The 22,262-nt window shown below is 41.8% G+C and overlaps 2 protein-coding genes across 4 annotated transcripts in view; one reads left to right on the top strand and one right to left on the bottom strand.

The window, feature by feature from the left end:
• GPR146 (G protein-coupled receptor 146) overlaps positions 1 to 16,585 on the bottom strand; it is a 48,213-nt gene extending 31,628 nt beyond the window's left edge. The window contains exon 1 of the mRNA XM_075830304.1: positions 15,985 to 16,585. The gene's annotated coding sequence lies outside the window, so the exon portion shown is untranslated. The remainder of the gene's footprint in view (positions 1 to 15,984) is intronic.
• The window catches only part of CHLSN (cholesin), a 177,977-nt gene that overhangs the window by 119,822 nt on the left and 35,893 nt on the right, over positions 1 to 22,262 (top strand). The gene's annotated exons all lie outside the window — the stretch shown is intronic.

The following is a 22,262-nucleotide window of genomic DNA, read 5'->3' as shown; positions in this document are numbered from 1 at the left end:
TTCCCCAGTTTGAGACCTCCATCTATTAGCCAGAGAAGAGAATGGCTCCAAATAATATCTCTTTCACTGGAGGAGCCAGCACCTTGGTATATTACACATGTAGCCCTATGATTTCAATGGCCACCATGTAATGCTTTGTTTCTCCTGTGGTGGCACTGCAGAAGAATTAAACACTTGCTGCCCAGTTACCCTGTTTATTGCAGCTGATCGCTAGAGATCCCAGCAGTGGGACTATTTGCAATCACTTTATTTTTGGCAAATCATTGTATTAAAAGCGAATTGTACAAAGCAGGCCATCCGTTTAGGGTATGTTCACAGGTCGCGTAAATACTGCCGATTTTTAGCAACGGATTTAATTGCGGAAATTACAGTCTATTACAGTAGCGGCAGAGTGAATGAGATCTGAACAAATCTTATCCACATGATGCGTAAAAAAGCTGCTGGAAAACATTAATAAATTGACCTGTAGTGCAGTCATTTTATTTCAAGCTTGTCAATTTATGCTTCGGAATCGCTGCTTTTTTTGTTGCAGATTTTCTCTATTGAATTCAATGGGGAACAAATAGCAAATTTTTGAGGCGGAAAAGTTGCAAAAATCTCAACTCAGGAAAAAACACGTCTCTTTTTTTTTTGGGTTTAAAATGAATAAAAAAAAAGGTTTGTACTTACCACCCGGGCGTTGTCATAGTGACACTTTCTTCTGTTCACCGTTCAGGCTGGCCTCCTGGGATGACGTTTCATTCCATGCGACTGCTGCAGCCAATCACAGGCTGCAGCACCATCCCAGGAGGCCAGACTGCACAGAGGGACGTGTCACCATGGCAGAGAACGAGTTAAGTATACATTAAAAAGCTTTTCAACCATTGTTTTTCGCAGCAAACACAATTTGGTGCGGGTTTTCAGGTGGAATTCCCTGCGGTACTAGGACGGATACGCTGTGTACTTTTATGCAGCGTATCCGCCCTGTGTGAACATGGACTTGAGGTTTGGTTTAGGCTCTTCAGTCACACTGCTATATTGACATATTGTCGTGTTCTCAGCCCAAGGTTATAATTCTGGTCAATAAGATTCTGATAACTGGAATGCACTGTGTATATTGTATAAAAACATAAATATGAGATATAAATGTTGGGTTTGAGGTTTGTAGAGACCAATAATAAGACTTCACGTAGTCAATATTACCAATTACTCGTAGAAGGATTAAAAAATTGTATGCAATTATTATATTAAATAAATACACCTTTATTTTCTAATTTTAATTTCGTGGAGGATAATTGTTACCATCCCATGTACTGTGGAGGTGGTTTTGGTGCTTTTTTAAAAATCAAAAACAGCCAGGGGCATAGCTGTAGGGGGTGCAGAGGTATCGGTTGCACCTGGTACATGAGGGGGTGGAGGGGGTGGGGGTCAAAGGGCCCACCTGCCACATAAGAAAACACCAGTATTAATGGCACATGTTAGGGGCAAGGTTAGGTATTTTTTTGGGGCCCTGGAGCTTCAAAAAACATCTCTATGACCATCTCAGTAGGACAGCTAACACCGTCCGGATTCATGCTCTGCTGCTGTGCCCGGAGTCATACTGTGCGTATCAACATCCTGTTTTTTGTTACTTCTTTTTCCACCCATGCCCTATAAAGGATGTCACAAACCCGAATAAGCCGATACAATATATTGGGAGCAAAAATGCTTCTATGGTAACACAACAATCCTTTTAGGTGGCCTCCTGTAGATGGTCATCATCAAGAACTTGTACTATGTAAAAAGTTAATCGGGCCAATATCTCCGCTCTGCAAGTAAGTAGTCAAAGCCAAATTTTTGTAGGAAAACTTTGTCCTGTGTCTGTAGGATAGTTCTAGCAACGTCTTTTTAGAATGTCTACCTGAGACTTCTAAATATATATAGTCTCATCTCTGCAAACATCAGAACAGGTTCCTTCATCAGCAAGACGTTGCCCTTTGAAGAACGAATCTTAAGGAGGCACCTGTGTCCGTCCTGGAGTCATTCCTGTTTACAAGGTGCCTATTTCATGAAACACCTAAGAAATTCGAGAAGCGTGCGGAGCAAAGAGAAGTGCCCTAGACAGCATCTGGAACCATCACTTCTAAGTCTACAACAGGTGCTGGTTTATGAGACAGCGCTGAATGTTCCTTAAAAAAATATGTTATTTAAGGGTAGAAATTAAAAGCTGGCGTCTGTTCTCTTGGATACAGTTCCATTAAACCTGTTTCTATGCACGTTAGAAGGCTGCAATACAAATGAACCAATCTGAGCTGATGGCGGGACCGTTCCGTACTCTGTCTATAGGGACGGTTTTCATGTGATTCTGGTATTTGTACTGAACTAGTAGGCGATATTGAAATCCCGAAACTCAGTCCTGTATCTTAAGAGTTGGGACTGATTTATTCCCTAGTGATTAGCATTGTAAACTGCATGGAAAACCTTTAGAACCAGGGATTCAAAAGAGACCCCTCTGCAGGAGTCCCTGCTCAGTCCCTTTTTAAAAAAGCAACCACATGATTAATAGAAGACATTTCTTCTCTCCATGTGTTTGCTTCCTGTAGACCGTTTCTATGCAGCTCAAGTCATCGCAACGAGGCAGTCTGTTGTGTATTGTGTATATGTATGTGTGTGTATGTGTATATATATATATTTCCTTAATTCGATCCTAAAGTGTTCGAATAATAATAGGGAAGTGGAAGGTCGGAAGATTTCATTTAAATACATACATTGACCAGTATCTCTTCGTTCAAAATATTCGGATATATTACAGGTTGCGCTACAGAACACATGCAGCTGTTTAAAGGGGATATGTCAGCTGTCCTGACAGATCTGTTTTAGTAAATTCTTGAATTCCTCATGAAACAACAATTCTGGAGCTTCTTTTCTTAAAAATCGACTTTGTGTGGGTCCTCCATTATTACTCCTGTCAATATATGAATAAATTGATCACAGCCCTTAGCTCAAAGTGTCACTGTGTAGGGACACACCCTCATTGACAAGGGGAATGGTAACACCCAGTTGTAGATTTAGTCATACATGTCCAGGAAGAATAACAGAGGAACAACGCAATGCACAATGCTCCAGTATTATTTCATTTGGAATTTGCTCAGAAATCCTCTTTAAATTCTCAGGATTTGCCAATTCTTCTGTTTGACCACTTACTAAACAGGAAATGATATTAAACAGGAATGTCGGCACTTCACGCACACGTGATGCATCGCACTGCCCGTCGTGGCTCTGCTGCAATGCTCCACATGCTTGCTCTGTGTACAGTAGTAAAGTCCAGGACTTCTCACGTTAACTTGTAAGAAAATAAATTGTCTCAAATTTAGAGACTTTTTGCTTTTCCGTTTTTCATCACAGCCGGTAACTGGCAGAGCAATGGAGGCTCGGCTCGCTAAATAATCCAAAGCAAGTGTTGAAAGAGAAGCCTTAGGGGGAAACAAGGCGCATGGAGTGCGTATATTATATTGGGGTCAGAAAATAGATGGTTTTATTGCTTGTTCAGCTGGGTTGAAACATCTGCTTTATAAGGAAAAACAAATAATGTTATTCCTCTCTATCCATCCCTATAGTCACAGCGAAGGCAAGTGGCACGTAGAGATGAGCGAACGGTTTTACCTGGTTTGCGAGTCCATGGAATAAAATGGTCGACTTGCCTATTGTTTTCCTAAATTCGCTTCAAGTAAATCTAAGACCCGACCAATCAATTCTCCAGTGTATACTAATGGCTGTTGATTTGTGACAAGTGAATGCAGCTGAGCTGCAATATCTGGCGCAGACCATGGAAAAGGGCGGCGCTGGTTCTGGAAAAAAAACCAAAACAGACCTGTATTTCTAAACGCTACAAGAAAAAAGAAAAGAAAAGGCTTTTACTTTGCAGTGAGAATTTATTGTTTCCTTGTAAGCCGCTACCGAGATCTTGGCGGTAGTCATGGCCACTTTGGTCGCCCTTACTTTCAGACCACCGCTACCCTTCAGTGGCAATATGGGGGGGGGGGGGATCCAATAGTCTAACATTGTGCTGATGCCTTTAATAGATGTCACAGGTGGGCACAGCTGCTGACATCACTCACTATTGCATCCTGACACTGGGAGCTAGAAGAGGAGTCGCAAGGGAATGGATGACAGCTGAGCATTTTTTTTTCATGTTAGCCCCCTCCAGTGGTAAGTATGCACCACAGGGGCCCCATAATAATTGTCCAATCAGAAAATTGGACATTCGCCTTAGATTATTTTTATATATATGTGTTTTATTTACCCACCACCCATGCGGTTGTTGCTCTGTGTGTTCTCACCCTTATTCATATAGATTAGTCTCTTAAATTTTAACAGCAAACTTTGCCAATTGTCTATTTGCCAGATGAGCTGACAACCGCAATATCAATCATCTGATGTTATTTTATTGCTTAAAGGGGTTGGACACACCATTTTTTTGAACTGAAACCGTATTCTCTAATCCCCAGCGATCCGTTATTGTCGCTGGGGGAAGCCGTTTTTGGCCAGACATTACTTGTAATACATGGGAATGCTGGGTCGGCCAAACCACCCTCTATGACATTCATATAACCCTAATAGGGCATATAGACAGGGCTGGTCTTCATGACTCAATTCCTTTAAAGAGGCTCTGTCACCACATTATAAGTGCCCTATCTCCTACACAAGCCACGCGTAATCTCGCGAGATTACGAGGTAAACGAGATTTCGTTTCCCTTGCTGGAAATCTCACAGAAAAGATTCAGAAGTGTCAGGATTCTGAATACACATGACGTCCAGGCTGGAGGTCATGTATATTCATTATCAGGACACTTGATTAATGTTAATGTCTGTGTATGTGGCTGCACATCGTGTTCTAGTAAGAACGCGATGCTGCTGTGTAAATGAATGGAGAGGAGTGCATGACTCTGATTGGTCAGCGTCATACACTCCTCTGTACAACGCCCACTTGGTTGAAAGTAAAAACACGCCCACTTGGGCATTAAGACACTCATTAGCATAAACCAAAATCGCTAATAAAGTGGTAAAAATAGATAGTTTTTTTAAAAATAAAAAGCATTACTGTCACCTACATTATAGCGCCGATCTCCTTATGTAGGAGACAGGGCACTTATAATGTGGGGACAGAGCCTCTTTAAATACACATTTTAATCAAAGCTGTAGTGGGTTCAATAATATGCAACATGACCGTCCTAGATGGGAACGGGTTTTCACCCACCCACCTACCTAGTAAGTATGGCCTTTTTTGTGGTTTTTGATGATATCAATGTCCCATTTTTTCTGTTTGTGTTTTTAAATTAGGAACGTAAAGTTCTGGTTAGGGACTCGCAAGGCACTGGGGACCCTTGACGTTGGGTTGCGAGCTTTGCGTATTTTGGCCAAAATAACAACTAATACCCCATGTTTCATGGATATTTCTTACTACGTATACTACACTTTTTTTCAGGACGCAGCCGGGTCTTATATGCTGGGAGGGCATGATGTGCTGGCGTTTGGTTTGGAATGCAGAGCAGCCCGCTTTAGCTAACACTAGCGGCGTTACAAATAGGCTGTTATTCGGCAAGTTACGCCATGCCTGACGACCAGCACATTATCCCTCCACGTATTACACATAGTACTGACACCCCATGTACTATTCACAGCACTGACCCCTATTCATCACATTTATTTTATTTATTTATTTATTTATTTTTATTACATTATTACAGTTCTGACACTTTCATACATACATATTTATTTTTTACCATCCATTCAGACCCTAGCACTACACTGACACTCATTTATCGCACACCTTTGAGCACTTAGTTTGCCACTCCCCTCAAGACTAGTGGGAGGGGCCATCACTATTTAATGCACACTCCTTCTGCAGCATTCCTTGACCCGTCTGCGTCCTGATGGGAACGGGTTTTCACCCACCCACCTACCTAGTAAGTATGGCCTTTTTTGTGGTTTTTGATGATATCAATGTCCCATTTTTTCTGTTTGTGTTTTTAAATTAGGAACGTAAAGTTCTGGTTAGGGACTCGCAAGGCACTGGGGACCCTTGACGTTGGGTTGCGAGCTTTGCGTATTTTGGCCAAAATAACAACTAATACCCCATGTTTCATGGATATTTCTTACTACGTATACTACACTTTTTTTCAGGACGCAGCCGGGTCTTATATGCTGGGAGGGCATGATGTGCTGGCGTTTGGTTTGGAATGCAGAGCAGCCCGCTTTAGCTAACACTAGCGGCGTTACAAATAGGCTGTTATTCGGCAAGTTACGCCATGCCTGACGACCAGCACATTATCCCTCCACGTATTACACATAGTACTGACACCCCATGTACTATTCACAGCACTGACCCCTATTCATCACATTTATTTTATTTATTTATTTATTTATTTTTATTACATTATTACAGTTCTGACACTTTCATACATACATATTTATTTTTTACCATCCATTCACACCCTAGCACTACACTGACACTCATTTATCGCACACCTTTGAGCACTTAGTTTGCCACTCCCCTCAAGACTAGTGGGAGGGGCCATCACTATTTAATGCACACTCCTTCTTCAGCATTCCTTGACCCGTCTGCGTCCTGATGGGAACGGGTTTTCACCCACCCACCTACCTAGTAAGTATGGCCTTTTTTGTGGTTTTTGATGATATCAATGTCCCATTTTTTCTGTTTGTGTTAGACAATTATATGCAGGACAATTAAAAACCAGATCGGGTTTCCTGCACTTCGTAAATGACCAAGAAATTAATGTAGCGGTGGTCGAACATGCGCACTACCGCTCCATTCCTATGGGGCTCCCAGGAACGGCAAGGTAAGGCTGTTCTCGTGATCGGTGGGGGTCCCAGCGGTCAAAACCCTATCAATAAGATATTTATCACCTATATAATAATGATTATGGAAAAAAACAACTTTTAAACCTATATCCAACAATCCCATACAATGGAATTCACACATAAAAAATAATAGTTCAGACAAAAAGTGGAACAGTTCCCCTAGTTAACCAATCAGATTTCAACATTCATTTTTCCCAAGGAAGTTCGTGTTAATGTTCTTATTGGTAGATATCGCGCAAAAAGTTTGCACAATTATTTTGCCTGGTCTTGATTCATTGCCACTGCGGGATCGCAATTTAATTTCTCGATTTGACACGCACGCACGCACGCACGCACGCACACGCACGCACGCACGCACCACACTACTTTCCTATGAAACCATAAATTTACCCTATATCCCTTGTCGGTTTAGCTGTTTTGTATAGATGTATATAATTAAATTAATGCCTTAGGGTGTGTGACGGTGGTAAAATGCATGACCCAGTGGGTTATTCAACCCTCTGATGATGCTCTTGGGGCATCTAAAGTATTGGTAGGCGTGAGATGTGAATGTTGCAAGCAGCTCATTCATATGAAGCTGTTCATTCGGTTTGGTGGTCCTTTAACTAGTAAAAACTAATTTATTTTACGGAGTACAGTTATTCTTTAACCGGATTATTTTTCAGGAACACACGCACGCCCTTTCATTAAAGCGCGCCTTCAGCAGAGAAAGCCAAAAGGCTTCACTGTAAACCAAGTGTTCGTTCTTTACTTAAATATATGGTTTTCGTGGGTAGAAGTTGTTTTAAGTGATCAAAGGATTTCATTAAAGACTCTGCTTCTGTCTTTCCACAGCATGAGTCCAATGAAAGCATTTACTCAGGCTCTTCTCTGTATTCCCACCAGTTTTCCACCATGCTGTGTCACTTAAACATTGGAAATAATGTGTTTTTTGTCCGTGTTTGGTCAGCACATACCTAGCACATTTATGCTTTAACACTGGACGGGTAGAAAAATGAACTTGATAGACTTCATGCAGCAATTGGGTAATTCCTTGAGGAACATTTTTGGAAACCTCAGACTACGGAAGGGTTACGTAACTTCTGAAGTTCATCTTTGAAACTCCTGCCATATCAAGGCTTTGATCATGATAATAATAATAATAATAATAATAATAATCTTTATTTATATAGCGCCAACATATTACGCAGCACTTTACAATATAGAGGGAACATGAAAACAATATCAGACATTACATAGTGACAAAGGGGAGTGAGGACCCTGCTCGCAAGAGCTTACAATCTATGAGGACATAATGGAGACACAAAGTGTAATAGTGTTTGTTCTGTACAATGGTCCGGCCATTTTTATACACATGCGGTGGTAACATAAAGCTGCATGAGCCGGTCACCAGCCAGTATCCGTGTATGACGGACATGAAGAGAAGGAGTGTGAGGGAATCTTATTCTGATGACTAATCTAAATGGAGGGCCATGAAAAGGAGTCAGATTAGGGAATTTTATAGGCCTGTCTAAATAGATGTGTTTTCAGGGCACGTTTAAAACTGTGGATATTGGGAATTAATCGGATTGTCTGGGGTAGCGCATTCCAGAGGACGGGTGCAGCACGAGAGAAATCCTGGAGACGGTAGTGGGAGGTTCGGATTATGGAGGATTTTAATCTAAGGTCGTTGGCAGAACGTAGAGCCCGAGTAGGGTGGTAGACAGAGATGAGGGAGGAGATGTAAGGAGGTGCAGCACTGGGGAGAGCTTTGTGGGTGAGAGTAATAAGTTTGAATTTTATTCGGAAGGGGATGGGCAACCAGTGCAGTGACTGGCACAGATTAGAGGCGTTGGTGTAGCGGTTGGTCATAAAGATGAGCCTGGCTGCTGCATTGAGGATAGATTGGAGAGGGGAGAGTTTAGTGAGGGGAAGACCAACTAGTAATGAGTTACAGTAGTCAAGACGAGAGTGAATCAGAGCAACAATGAGAGTTTTGGCAGTTTCCTCCGTAAGAAAAGAGCGGATTCTGGAGATGTTTTTTAGGTGAAAATGACAGGAGCGTGAAAGTGATTGTATGTGAGGAGTAAAGGAAAGATCTGAGTCAAAAATAACCCCGAGACAGCGGGCGTGCTGCTTAGGAGTTATGATAGTGCCACACACAGAGATAGAGACATCAGGTTTAGGGAGGTTAGTAGATGGTTGGAACACAAGGAGCTCAGTTTTAGAAAGATTCAGTTTCAGATAGAGAGAGGACATGATGTTAGAGACAGCGGACAGACAATCACTGGTGTTCTGTATTAGAGCAGGGGTGATGTCACGGGAAGAGGTATATAATTGGGTGTCATCAGCGTAGAGATGGTACTGGAAGCCAAATCTGCTGATGGTTTGTCCAATAGGAGCTGTGTAGAGAGAAAAGAGGAGTGGACCTAGGACTGATCCCTGAGGAACCCCGATATCAAGGGGAAGAGGAGAAGAAGTGGAACCAGCAAATGACACACTGAATGAGCGGTCAGAGAGATAGGAGGAAAACCAAGAGAGAGCCGCGTCCTTGAGGCCAATAGAGTGGAGCATGTTAAGTAGGAGTTTGTGGTCTACAGTGTCAAAGGCTGCAGAGAGATCCAAAAGAATCAGGAGAGAGGATTTACCGTCCGATTTAGCCGCCAAGAGATCATTTGAGACTTTAGTAAGGGCAGTTTCTGTGGAGTGTAGAGTGCGGAAACCAGATTGTAAGGGGTCTAGAATGGAGTTAGCAGAGAGATAGCGGATAAGGCGAGAGTAGACCAAGCGTTCCAGGAGTTTGGAGATGAAGGGCAGATTAGAGACTGGTCGGTAGTTGGCAGCGCTGGATGGGTCAAGTGTTGGTTTTTTCAATAATGGGTTTATAATGGCATGTTTAAAAGCGGAGGGAAAGATACCAGAGGAAAGAGAGAGGTTAAATATTTTAGTGAGGTGACTAGTGACAGCTGGGGAGAGGGACTGGAGGAGGTGTGAGGGGACAGGATCACTAGGGCAGGTAGTAGGACGAGAAGAAGAGAGGAGCCTCGAGACTTCTTCTTCAGTTATTGGGTCAAATGCTGAGAGTGAAGAAGAGGGAGTGTGGGGGGGAAGGGGATCGATGTTACTAGGGGACTGGGAGATAATATCATGTCGGATGTTGTCAATTTTAACTTTAAAATAATTGGCCAGGTCTTCAGCACTGAGATCTGTGATTGGCGTCTGCACTTTAGGACTAAGGAGGGAGTGAAAAGTATCAAAGAGGCGTTTTGGATTATTAGATAGTGTGGAGATGAGAGAAGTGAAGTAGACTTGTTTGGCGCGGTGAAGGGCAGAGTTGTAAGTTTTGAGCATAAATTTGTAATGGAGGAAATCTGCATCCAAATGCGATTTTCTCCACAGTCGTTCGGCACATCTCAAGCACCGCTGAAGAAAGCGGGATTGAGGCGTGTGCCAGGGTTGTCGTCGTCTTTGTCGGGTGGTTCGGAGTGTAGTGGGGGCTGCTTCATCCAATGCATTTTTGAGAGTGTTGTTATAAAGTTTGGCAGCCAGATTGGGACAGGAGAGGGAAGAGATAGGGGACAATGAGGACTGTAGACTGTCTATGAGTTTCACAGTGTTAATGGCATGTAGATTTCTGTATGTCTGATACGTAGGGATGACCTGAGGAGGCAGAGAATATTTGATAGTAAAGCAGAGAAGATTGTGGTCAGAAAGTGGGAGAGGAGAGTTAATAAAGTCAGAAACTGAGCAGAGCCGGAAGAAGACCAGGTCAAGTGAATGCCCGTCTTCATGTGTCATGATCACACCAATGTCAAGATACCATGTCTATATTAAAACAAGGCCTTAAATTTTGTTTTGGACGATTTTGACTCCTTTTTTACCAGTTTTTTTTTCTTTGTTTTTTTTGTTCCTGAACTTCATCTAATCGCAGTTGGGTTTATTTAGGTTTGTTCTTATTTGGTCTTCAGTATTGTTACGTCTTCTCTTTCCTTTAGCCCAACCAGTTAAAATTTTTTGAAAGGGGAAATTTAATCAAAATCGTCTTCTAAAATGTCATGGATACAAGTGAGAAGATCACATTTGGTGTATGATCGCCACTAATTTCTAGAATGAAAGGGCACTATTGAGGCGCTGCTCAATTTATAAGCAAAGGGTTCTTGAAGTCAATGGCAGTCTGTTTAGAATGTAGTGGCAGATTTTCAGTAAGTCTCGGAGCAATGTCAAAGGGATATGAGTTCTATAACGCCCTATCATTCTGGAAATCAATGGTGGTCCAAGATCACCAATGGGATGTTCTTACATGTATCAACGACATATGAAAAGATCTTTTTCACGGGATTCCCCCTTTAAAACTACTTCCCGACATATACTTACGTCATAGGTAGGGGAAGTATGTAACAAGTCCACTCCATACAACACGGGTGTCGGCCAGTCACTTGACTGTAACCAGCGGGATCGCGCTCGCTCGTTTATCCCTTCAGATGCCAAGGTCAATAACGACCGTGGTATTTTAAGCGTTAGAAAGAGGGGAGCGACCACCTCTGACAGCTCATTCCCCCTCCGCGACGCGATCTTGGGGAGCCGATGGTTGTTATGGTAGCCTCTGGGCCTAATGGAGGACCCCAGCTCTGCCATCTTTGGGCATCTATTTAGCCCTGCCTCCAGCTTAATAAAAGCACAACCTAGAATCCCAATACTGTAAGAAACATGAAGTACAATATACATTGCCATCTAGTAATTGTTCCCATATTTATACGGTCCTCGCTGGAGGCTAAAGAATGGTCTTGCATGAAATGTCTTCTGTCGTCCATCAGGTCCTTGTTTACATAAATATATACAATGTCTGAATGATGGGTGACGTTCTGCGTTCTGAGATGGTAATGGGCGGGTTATCCTCAGGTTCTTCCTTACTACAAGTAAATAAAGGGCTTTGGTACAAATATGACGTGTAATCCCTAGTGTTTCACAAATTGGTTTTCTTTTGCAATTAACCTCGGTGTAAATTCCACTACATTTTTATGAACTTTTATATGTTTAAGAAGAAGAAAAAAAAATTATTTTCTTTGGAAATTCCTCAAGTTTGAGTTTCCTCTGGCATCCATTCAAGATGCATGAGCAAGCACAGATCACATAGAGTAAAATTCACAATTCCTCCTAAATTAATACAATACGTATGAAAGATGTGGGGAAAGATTTGTAAAATGGGATATTAGCTAATTTTTCTAGAAATTAAGTGATTGGTTGCTGTGGGCAACGCCACCTCTTTCTAGTCTAATACAAAAAAAAATTATTTCCATTAAATATTAAAATAACCCTCTGGGAAAATTGGATACACTAGTGCATGGACAGTGCATAACACTGAGATCCAAAGAACACCGAAAAGAAAATTCTTGTCATGCTCCGCCCCCTCAGGCCATGAACTAGACATAACAGTGTATCAGTTTTGCCAGGAGTGTTCCTTTTAGAGGGGGGGATTCCCGATTTGGACCACCCTCTATGAGCCAGAATAGGGAGCTGGTGCACAAGAGCAGCTTTCACTCTGGTGGACCGGCCATCCATGCTATGCCACATTTTTTAGAAAATCTTTGGCCAGACGGCGTTTTCCCTCAGTGATAACAGATGACTGCTAGGGGTTTTCTTTATGAAGCGTCCCCTTTAATATTTATGAGGCCCACATGGATTAAAATAACACTGCTTATTCATGGTCAACTTGTGTGCAATATGATTCACGCAATTTCTTTGCTCTCAGTGGACATGTCGGCCTACCATTCAGCCGACCATTTTAGATATAAAAGGTGAAACTAAGTTGTGCAACCATTTTGTTGCAGCCTCATTGAGTTGCACTAATTTCTGGAGATTTATCAAAACGAATGCAAATGGAAAAAATAGACATGTTGCCCATAGCAACCAATCAGATTCCAGCTCATTTTTCAGAGGCTCTTTTTAAAATGAAAGAAGCAATCCCATTGGTTGCTATAGGCAACGACTCAATTTTTACATTTCAGTAGTTTTAATAAATGTTCCCCATTGTGTATGTTTCTATGAGAATTAAATTTACATTTGTCCATGGCTGAATGATGCCAAAATGGTTAACAAGTTTACCACCACTCTGAAAATATCATGTGGGCACTAACGTAATGCCAACTGTGTTAGCAACACGTGAGAATGCAGAGCATGTTAGGCATTATAATGTCCGGCATTGCCCTAGGGTTAGCAGAACACTTACACACCGGAGGGGCCCTCATTCTTTTAAAAGCCAAAAATAAAATTACGTCATGCTATAAAGTGGTTGTAGATAATTCGCCGTACGCCCCAGATGTACAGTAACCAGTCTAGTATATATTTGTGTACAGGAGGAAGCAGGTGTTGCTATGCCGACACAGGACGTGTGACGACTTATGGGAACAATTTAGATGGATTTTATTTCCCCTTTATATTCTTGGAAGAGTTATTTTGAGGCACATGAGGTTTCTATTCGATGTAAGACTCCTACCTGCTGCTTTATTACTATACCAGAGCCGAACTAAATACGCCATCTTTAATCTAGTGATTTTTTTGCATTTGTCAGCAGGATTTCATGTACTGTACAACGACCCTGAAGGAGCTAAGGAATTCATATTATGTTCCTTCATGGTGTCTGAGTAAATGTAAAAAGACCGGCAGCAATTCAAGCAACTGTCCGAACCCATGTGAGATTTTACTGCCCAAAGTCACCATAGTGCGGGACAGCAAATGGTCGAGTCTTCTGATGTGTAGAAGTGACAATATTTCCAGAAACAGGAATTCAGCCCATGTATCCTCCGCCGGGCTTTGAGTGGGTGGGTGGGTGTGTTTTGTGTATATACAGTAAATAGGCCCGAATACGTGCCAGATTATCAGATATTCTGGACTATTGGATATTTGTAGAAACTCACTTGTGGGGATACAAAACTTTGTGGAAGAAAGGCTTAAATAAAATTTGCTTTTATAAATGTTATTTTTTAAATCTTTGCCATTTCCTAGTAGATTATCCGAGCTCAGTCTCCTATTTCTGGTCTTGTGATGTTATAATCACAGTTCTACGCTGGAAACAAGAGCTAGATTGGCATACTTTAGGATTACGGATTTCCGTAAAGATATATATAGTTCTCAACTTTTTTTCTTTACAATTTTTTTGTTTTTTTTACATTGGGTCATATACACACAATGCGTGTTATGTTCAGATTTGCCTCGGAGATTTTCCTGCGGCAAATCCACAGCGTAATACAGTACCAGCAAAGTAAATGAGATTTCAAATAATTTCATCTACATGTTGCAGAATTTTTCCCGCATGTAACTTGACCTGTGTTGTGTATTTTAAAATTTGCAGCATGTTCATTTGCAGAAACCGAGTTTTGATGCATTTTTTTTTCCAGAAACTTGTCCGATACAATTCTGAGACGGAAACGCACGATAAATTGACATGATGCAGATTTTGAAATATTCACTGCAGGTGAATATTTGTGGAAAAGCAACATGTAGATGAGAATACTTGGAAATCTCATTTGCTTGCTGGTACTATATTACGCTGCAGATGTGCCACGTAACCCGTATGCCAAATACACACGTAATACGCATCGTATGTAGTGGCATAAAATGGGTTCTCTGGGACTTTAACGTTGATGGCCTATCTTTAGGATGGGCTAATAATGTTTGATTGGTGGGTGTCCGACCTCTGGCACCCCCTTCCATTCAGTTCAATAGGGCCCGGGCACTGGGACGATTTGCAGCAGGTACAGCCGCTGTGCCTATGAAGGGTACGCGGGCACACTGATCAAACATTGATTGATTATCCTAACAAGACTCTACTTTACCTAGACCATCAATGTTAAAGTCCCAGAAAACCCTTTTAAATACATTTTCCTGTACTCTGACTATTCTCATTCCCGTACAGTATGTTTTGCATGCAAGGCCGTGTAATTTTAGAATGAAGAAACCGCTCCAGATTTTTTCTCGTGTAAGCATGTGTAACGCATTAGATTCTGGCAGGCTCTCAAGATGAATACAGCCTCTGAGAAATTTGGCCTTTTTTGTCGTCGTCCCCCCATCTTCTACGCACTCTTAAAATAACAAGGAGAGGACCTACTTGTCTTGCAGTTCCTTCCCACTCAAGGGAGGGCACTTACAACCCCACACTGGTGACATTGAAAACTTTGTCAATGTGCATTCATGACATCGGCCGTCCTCCCCACCCCCTGGAGCATGAAACTCAAGCTATACACACACAGCTCAGTGCAAACAGCCCTACTCCTGAAGTAAGCAGCGCCTTCATTTTAACTGGAGATACAGGGAGCAACTTAAAGTTTTTGGAAAAAGTTTTATTGCAGTCTTTTCCCATGAGAAAAAAAAATAAATTCAACATCCATTCCCCCGTTCCCAGTGAGATGCACTCTAATGGCAGACAAATCTCTTTCCACTACATGAGTTGCACCAAAATTGCAGTCGTCTTTGGCGCGACTATACATTCGTATTAGTGAAAATTTCACGTGACTTTGCATGTGAAATGTCAGCGCTCATCAAAAGGGTTCCGGTTTAGCCTTTCTACGGAAAAAAGTAGACACCCTCTTGGCCGCCGATGGCACTACAAGTTTCAGCATGGCACGCTACTCCGCGGAATTGTGGTACTGATTACACAGCAGCTGCTGGGCCCGGGAGGTTTCCTGAATTTTCACTACATTTCGCTGTTCACATGGCCGGGAATGTTTGTTTTGGTTGTACATGTGACATAAGAAAAAGTGCATTCACAAAATCCCTAGTAAATTCGAGAGTTTTCGACAGAATTTTTTACTGCCTTCCTTTTTAGCAGATGGTGAAAGATAAATCTTCAATACTCGTATTTTATGCGTAGATTAATGATGGATGTAAACACTGGCCGGTCATACATCGCGGCCAGCATGCATTGTGGCGTGACGATCAATGTTACCATATTTTTGGATTAGTCGCATGTATCGCATGATGAATGAACAGGAATACTCTCACACGCGATGGACAGTTATTCAATGGGCGTCCTATTCGCCGGCGTCAACAAGGAAAGGGACTTTTCCGTAAGCAGCGTTACAATTCATATAAAATACCGCAATAATGGATCATTTATCAGCTAAGAATATAGTAAACAAGGCGAATAGGTCTCACATATATTCTGCTTACCTTTTAAATGGCAGCCTCCTGGCACATGCAGCCTCTTGGAAATGAATGGGCACCGCTTCTGGTAAATACCAATAGATCACCTTGTTTTTTGGACAGCCGGGAGTTCCAGCATTACCCATCCTGTAATTGTTTCACTAAATCCCATCCCATGGCTTCTTCCTCTTGCCGTCTCCGTTTCTGGAATTGGGATGTGTTGTAGATGCTGCACTTGTTGGAAGTCTCACATCCCAGGCTAAAAACAAGTCATCCCGAGCTCAGCCCCACAGCTTGCCAGGACCTATCTGAGGGGAAATGCCGAGCTGTTCTGTCTTTTTGAAAGGAGACCAGCTTGTCTTCTGACTTCCAAAGTTCCACTTGTTTTTGTTGGAGGGGGAAGGGAGAGAGTGTCAGGCAAACTCAGCCGAGATCTCTCCTTCTCTCTCTCTCTCTCTCAATCTGTGTCTCTCTCTTTCTCTCCCCCTGTGGGCCCCTTGCAGAGTGTTTTTATTGATTGCAATCACTGAAGGCTAGCTGGCTCTCTAAAGAAACACTGTGTAATGTGTTCTTTCCTGGCTTTCATTAAACAGAGTCAATGCACACTGTGGTCATGCTGACTGGCACCCTGCCTACGCTCTGTTACTCCTCTCGTCAGAGGGGTTGGAAGTCCCAAACATTCTTATTTTCATACAGTGGGTTTGCAGAGGTGAAGCAGAAGGAGGGGCGCTGCGTTGGCCACGGTCTTTTTCTTAAAAAAAAATAAATTAGGTTGTGGATTCGCGAGGAGCAGTGATCTTGTGGTCAGACTCGTTTCAGAGTAAAGAGCGAATATAGATTCAAACAATTTACATTCCACTACTGGACAATGAGTCACACACCGCTCAATTGACGTGACAAAATTTTGCGGAATGTTTTTGTTTTTTTTTCTTTTTTGTTTTTTAAATTACCCGTACTGTATAAAGTGCCGACATATACCACAGTGGTGTATAGAAATGAAAATAAAAAACTATGATAATTGAGATGATCTATTTTGGGTGAGCTTTGCAAATACCCAAGATATATTTACAATACAGACAGCCCGATAATGACCCTACATTAGGATGTAGGGTAAATGCAGGGTCATTCAGTGAAGCCTTAGTGTACATAAAATGTATCAGTCGCTTCTGACCTTGACCCCTGAGGGGTTCAGTCTAATTTCCTTATATCGACCTCACTGTATAATTTCCTTATTTCGACCAGCCTCTATGGCCAATATCATAAGAAACCAGGTAAAGTAAGCATGATTTTGGAGGACGTACCAAAATCCTGGCAACTTTTAGGTCAAAGGTTACACAACAATCTATAAATTCTATTTCTTGAAATCATTAGGTTTGTTAGGCAGGTGTTATGTTTTTAAAGACATCGGATGCCCATGATGGGTCCCTTGTGATACGTTTTTAATGGGCCCTGCTGCATCTCACTTAAAAGGAGACTTGACGGACCACTTATTTTTTACTGGATAGAATAGTGAAGCGCGTCTCCGTATTCTGGCCATCAAATAGCAACGGAAACCTGATGGGAAAGAATTAAAGGAAGTTACTAAGCTGTTGCTTAGTAACATGTGCTGCCAAATACAGGTGACTACACTGAATCTCCACGCTCTTGTGGACCTCAGTCCAGTCATCTGCCTGCCCATAACTATTCTATTCCGGTTTTCTTCTGGAAAGATGGATGCCACTGCCCTGCCGGACCGATGTTCGTTTAACTAGTGAATATTATTATGGCCGTGTCTTTTGTGTCTATGGACAGTTGAACAATGTTCAAGATTTGCCGAAAGCCCTATTTGTCCGTTCTCGTTTCCATCATTACTGTGAATAAATACATATGTTTTGTATTATAATATTTGAACACACATGAACTAATATAACCGCTATTAAATTAATCTCATTCATGAGTTCACGGTTTTATATTTAATAGTCCCTTAAACATAAGGGGATACATATTTAATGTCATTCTCAGCTGGCACAGTTCCATACAAACCAGAAACTGGTCGAATAAATCTTTCATGCCGTTCTTTTGTCCTTATTGACGCGACTGAACCCATTCAGGATCTTGTCATATGATGAGTGATGTCCTCAGAGAGACCATTTGATGAAACTCTTCCTATTCTTACCTTGACTTTTAGCTTTACTGGGTAGTGCAAAGAACTCCTGGAAAATTTTCGTGAATATATCACTTCAGCTGGCCATTTGCTCTATTCGGAGACTCAATGAAAATGTGCAATGATTGTATATATGAAATGGCACAAACAAACTATATATCAACCAAATGTATTGGTTATCTGTTGAAATAATTTACCAATATGGTCGGTATACATTCTTAATAATCTGGCAAGTTTTACATGGCCATAATACACAGTCGCAGCGCCCAGACCCCTGTGGATCTACTGAATCAATTTTGAATCGTATTGGGGTTCTTTCGGGATCTAAGTATGATTCATTAGACTCACCCGGGGGTCTGGGTGTTGTGGCCATAATATGGACAATAAAAAACTAGCTTGCTTAATAGCCTTACAATTGTTGGGATGTTTTTCTGTTGGTCATGGACTATGAGGTTTCCCACAATCGGACCAGCATTCTAAAAGAACAGAATCTTCTCCCCGAGAAAAAACTTTTTGGCACGTAATATTGTTTCGTAATATTGTTTCCTTCTATAGCTGGCCATTTGCATACGAACGACCGACCACTATTTATTCCCACTCTACTATAAACCTACACGCTCTGCTGAGCGTGCATATGTATTTCAATGGCGAGAGGGAAAAAAGACCCCTGACAGCGGCTTATCTCACGCAGAAAAAAAGAGAGGATCCAACATGAATGATCCTTCATTCCCTAAACATTTGCCGATGGGAGCAGTCCAGAGCCCCTCATACAGGTTGGGTCTTCTTATTCGCTATAGGTTAGGTTTTCTAGTCCGGTGTGGTAGACTATTCTCTCTCCTGTATGGCTAGCTTTAGGCCTCATTTAGACGAGCGTATATGTTATGATGTGAAGTACTCATGTACTTCAATGGGGCCGATCACACGACCGTTGTTTCAACGGAGCGTCTGAAGGGTCTGTGGAAAAATGGGACATGTCCTATTTTACTGCGTGGCACGCATCCCTCTATAGACTCTAGTCTATGGGGGATCCGTGACAACGCGCCCTGCAAGGGGTCACCTCGAACGTGAAAAACTGCAGTTTTTCACGTCCGAGGTTAGCTACGCTCGGCTGAATGTAGCCTTAGAAAGAAGTCAAATATCTCCAATAAATCCTGTCATTTCCCACATATGGAGCCTTCTCTGCTGATGTACATGCTATAATCATGCACATTTTAGGATATGTTCACATGGCCTATTTTCAACCGTTTTTCAAGCCGTAAACACCTCGAAAAACGGCTCAAAAAACGGAAGCTGAACGCCTCAAAAACATCTGCCCATTGATTTCAATGGGAAAAACGGCATTTTGTTCAGACTTGCATTTTTTAAACGGCCGTTTAATAAAACAGCATGTAAAAAATCGCTCCAATAAAAAAAAGTGCATGTCACTTCTTGAGCCGTTTTTGGAGCAGTTTTTCATTGTGTAAATAAAAAAAACGCTCCAAAAACGGCCTAAAAAAAACGGCTGAAAATCAGAGGCTGTTTTCCTTTGAAAATGGCTGTGTATTTTACGGCCATTTTTTGTTTAGCGTGTGAACATACCCTTAGAGTGACGTGAACATTTTTTAACAGGTCAGGTTACTTTTTGAACCAATACAGAAGTTTTTCATTGGCTGGAATCAATCTCTTTTTGCCAGATAGATAATCATCTGTGATCTCGGCCATACTGGATGACAAACAAAAAGTTCATATTTAGAATCCCACAACTTCTATTTCACTGCATAACTAGAAAACCTGGGAAACCTGAGCGACAACCCTGGTCAGATGTTTAATGGCTGCCTCAGTGGTTCGAACTAAGAAACAGCTGAATGACAGAGGAGGACAACTCAACATGTGCAGGAATGTTTTTGAAGTTACCGATTTAAAAGGGGCGCTAGTAGGAGAGCCCCTTTAAATGAGTCCATATTATGACTTTTGTGTCCAGTAATGCACTACGGAGTTCTTCTAGGAACAAGATGAATATTTTTCTAGTGTATTAGAGGAAAACTAAGAAAGTGTCAGCTTATTCACATCATACAGGAACCTTTGTTTCCAAGTTTGAGGCCTTTGTTTAAATGTTATTATTCTGAGGTCCCCAAAGGTATTTGGGTCAGCATGACATGAATTATGGCTTTTTACACGCTTGGATAAGCTTACTTTATTTGTGGAAGCTCGGATGCACTTAAAAAAAAAAAAAGTAAAAGGAAATTCCCACTTTACTGAAAATGAAACAAAGTTCTTATACCAAGACTAAGACAGTCAGTCATGTGAAGTATAGATCCTATTCAGTGTCCGTGTCCGCTGCTCCGACTCTTCATGTTCAAACAGAGAAGAAAATCTTTTCTCTGGGTACTTTAGTTTCCTTCCACAATCCAGAGTACTGACTCTCCATAGGATAAGCCAGGAGGGAGCCTTTATACAACACTTCCTGAGGGGCACATGCAGAGGTTTTGTACATGGTTTTTTATATAAATGAGCATATAACCATACTTGATGCTGATGAGGACCAAACAACTGAAACAGGTCTGTCCACATATGGACATCTCTGGTTAAAGGGGTATTCCCACAATGGACATTGATCACCTATTTACAGGATAGGTGATAAATGTCTTAATAACTAGAACGGGTTCCAAGCCCCGGTTCCTCCTCACTGCACGACGGCGGTGGAGCTTGAATGGAGCGGCAGTCAAACATGCACCCTGCTGCTCTATTCAATGTCTGTGGGGCTGACAGGAACAGCTGCGTACTGTACTCATCTCCGTCAGTCCCGTAGACATTGGCGCCTGCTCGATCGCTGACCCATTCACACTCCTGTTCTAGTGATCAGTGGGCGTCCCAACGATCAGATGTTTGTTACCTATCCTGTTGAAAGGTGATAAATGTCCATTGCGGGAATACCCCTTTAACTAATCTCTGAAAACTTATGAATGCATACAGGGATTTTTATGTATTCGTTTGTGGGGGACGGGCACTAAACAGATTCTTGGCATCTGGTGAATGAAATCTTAGCTTGTTTCCTCTAGTTCCATAAATCAGGGTAGTGACAGGGATGTGAAATTACTCAATTCTGGCTTGCAAGACCATCAGCAGAATACCAGCACACGTCTATGGCAGCCTCTATTTTGTTTTAGGCAAAGTAGACATAGGCTGTCGTAAAGCCGCTTGTACCAGCTGAAACTAAAGCTATGTGAAACTGGTAGGCACTAGAGTTTTCTTCCTTTTGGGAGTCAGCTAATTTGCATACTTTTCCCAGGGAGCATTTCCCTTAAGACTACCTACCAGCTGGATCTCCGCAAGGAAAATCAGTACCGTCCAAGAACTGCATCAAAGGCATCCAATTTAGCCTACCAGATCCGTACTCTTTACTGATGAGGAGCTACCACTCCCAAACAGTGCTGTCTGCAGATGGGTGTATTGGGATTGGCTATTGACCCGAGTCCTGTTTCAAGGATCAATAAAGGGTTGGACGTTGACTTACAGGGTAGTCACCTATAGGTGGTACGAAAGTTTTTTTTTACTTCTGGAGGAGAGCTATTTTGCATACTTTTCTCAGGGAGCATTGCAATAAAGACTCCCTATCAGCTGGATCTTCACAAGGAGAATCAGTACCTTCCAGGTGGTTCTCGCTAGCTAAAATTACACTTCCCTGGGGCCAGGAAACAATGTGAACGGAGATATGCTCAGTAAAGTAGTACAGAACATGTTGGTGCTGTTCCTCCTTACTCATGCATGCAGAGCTTGATAGAGATCTTTTCTTGAAGACAAGCGGCACAAAAGCCCTGTTCTTATTTAAATTTATTGTATTACAGAAACCAGGTTGATGTTTTTTGTTTTTTTACTTTCGTTCATTATCCTGGAAATTTTACGGAGGAAAAAAAATAATTCAAAACCAAAATAAACTATTCCATTACTTCTTGTGTATATATAATGGCATCAAAATGTTATTTGAACCTTATATTTATACTTCCCTTTCAGTAAACCTAAAACTTCCCCTTGAGATGTCTCTTCTGTTAGGGTTCTGAAATTTTTATTTAGCCGTTTATTGGTTATATATGTCTTAAATGAATGGGGGCAACCAATATTGCTGCCAATACAACTCCCTCAAGGGCTGTCAACTATCTTTTCCAAAGTTCTGCATTGGAAATCT

This window comes from Rhinoderma darwinii, chromosome 6, assembly GCF_050947455.1.
Source record: "Rhinoderma darwinii isolate aRhiDar2 chromosome 6, aRhiDar2.hap1, whole genome shotgun sequence".
Lineage (NCBI taxonomy): Eukaryota > Metazoa > Chordata > Amphibia > Anura > Rhinodermatidae > Rhinoderma > Rhinoderma darwinii.
Note: the sequence above shows the minus strand (reverse complement) of the source record. Positions and strands in the feature narration are given on the sequence as shown.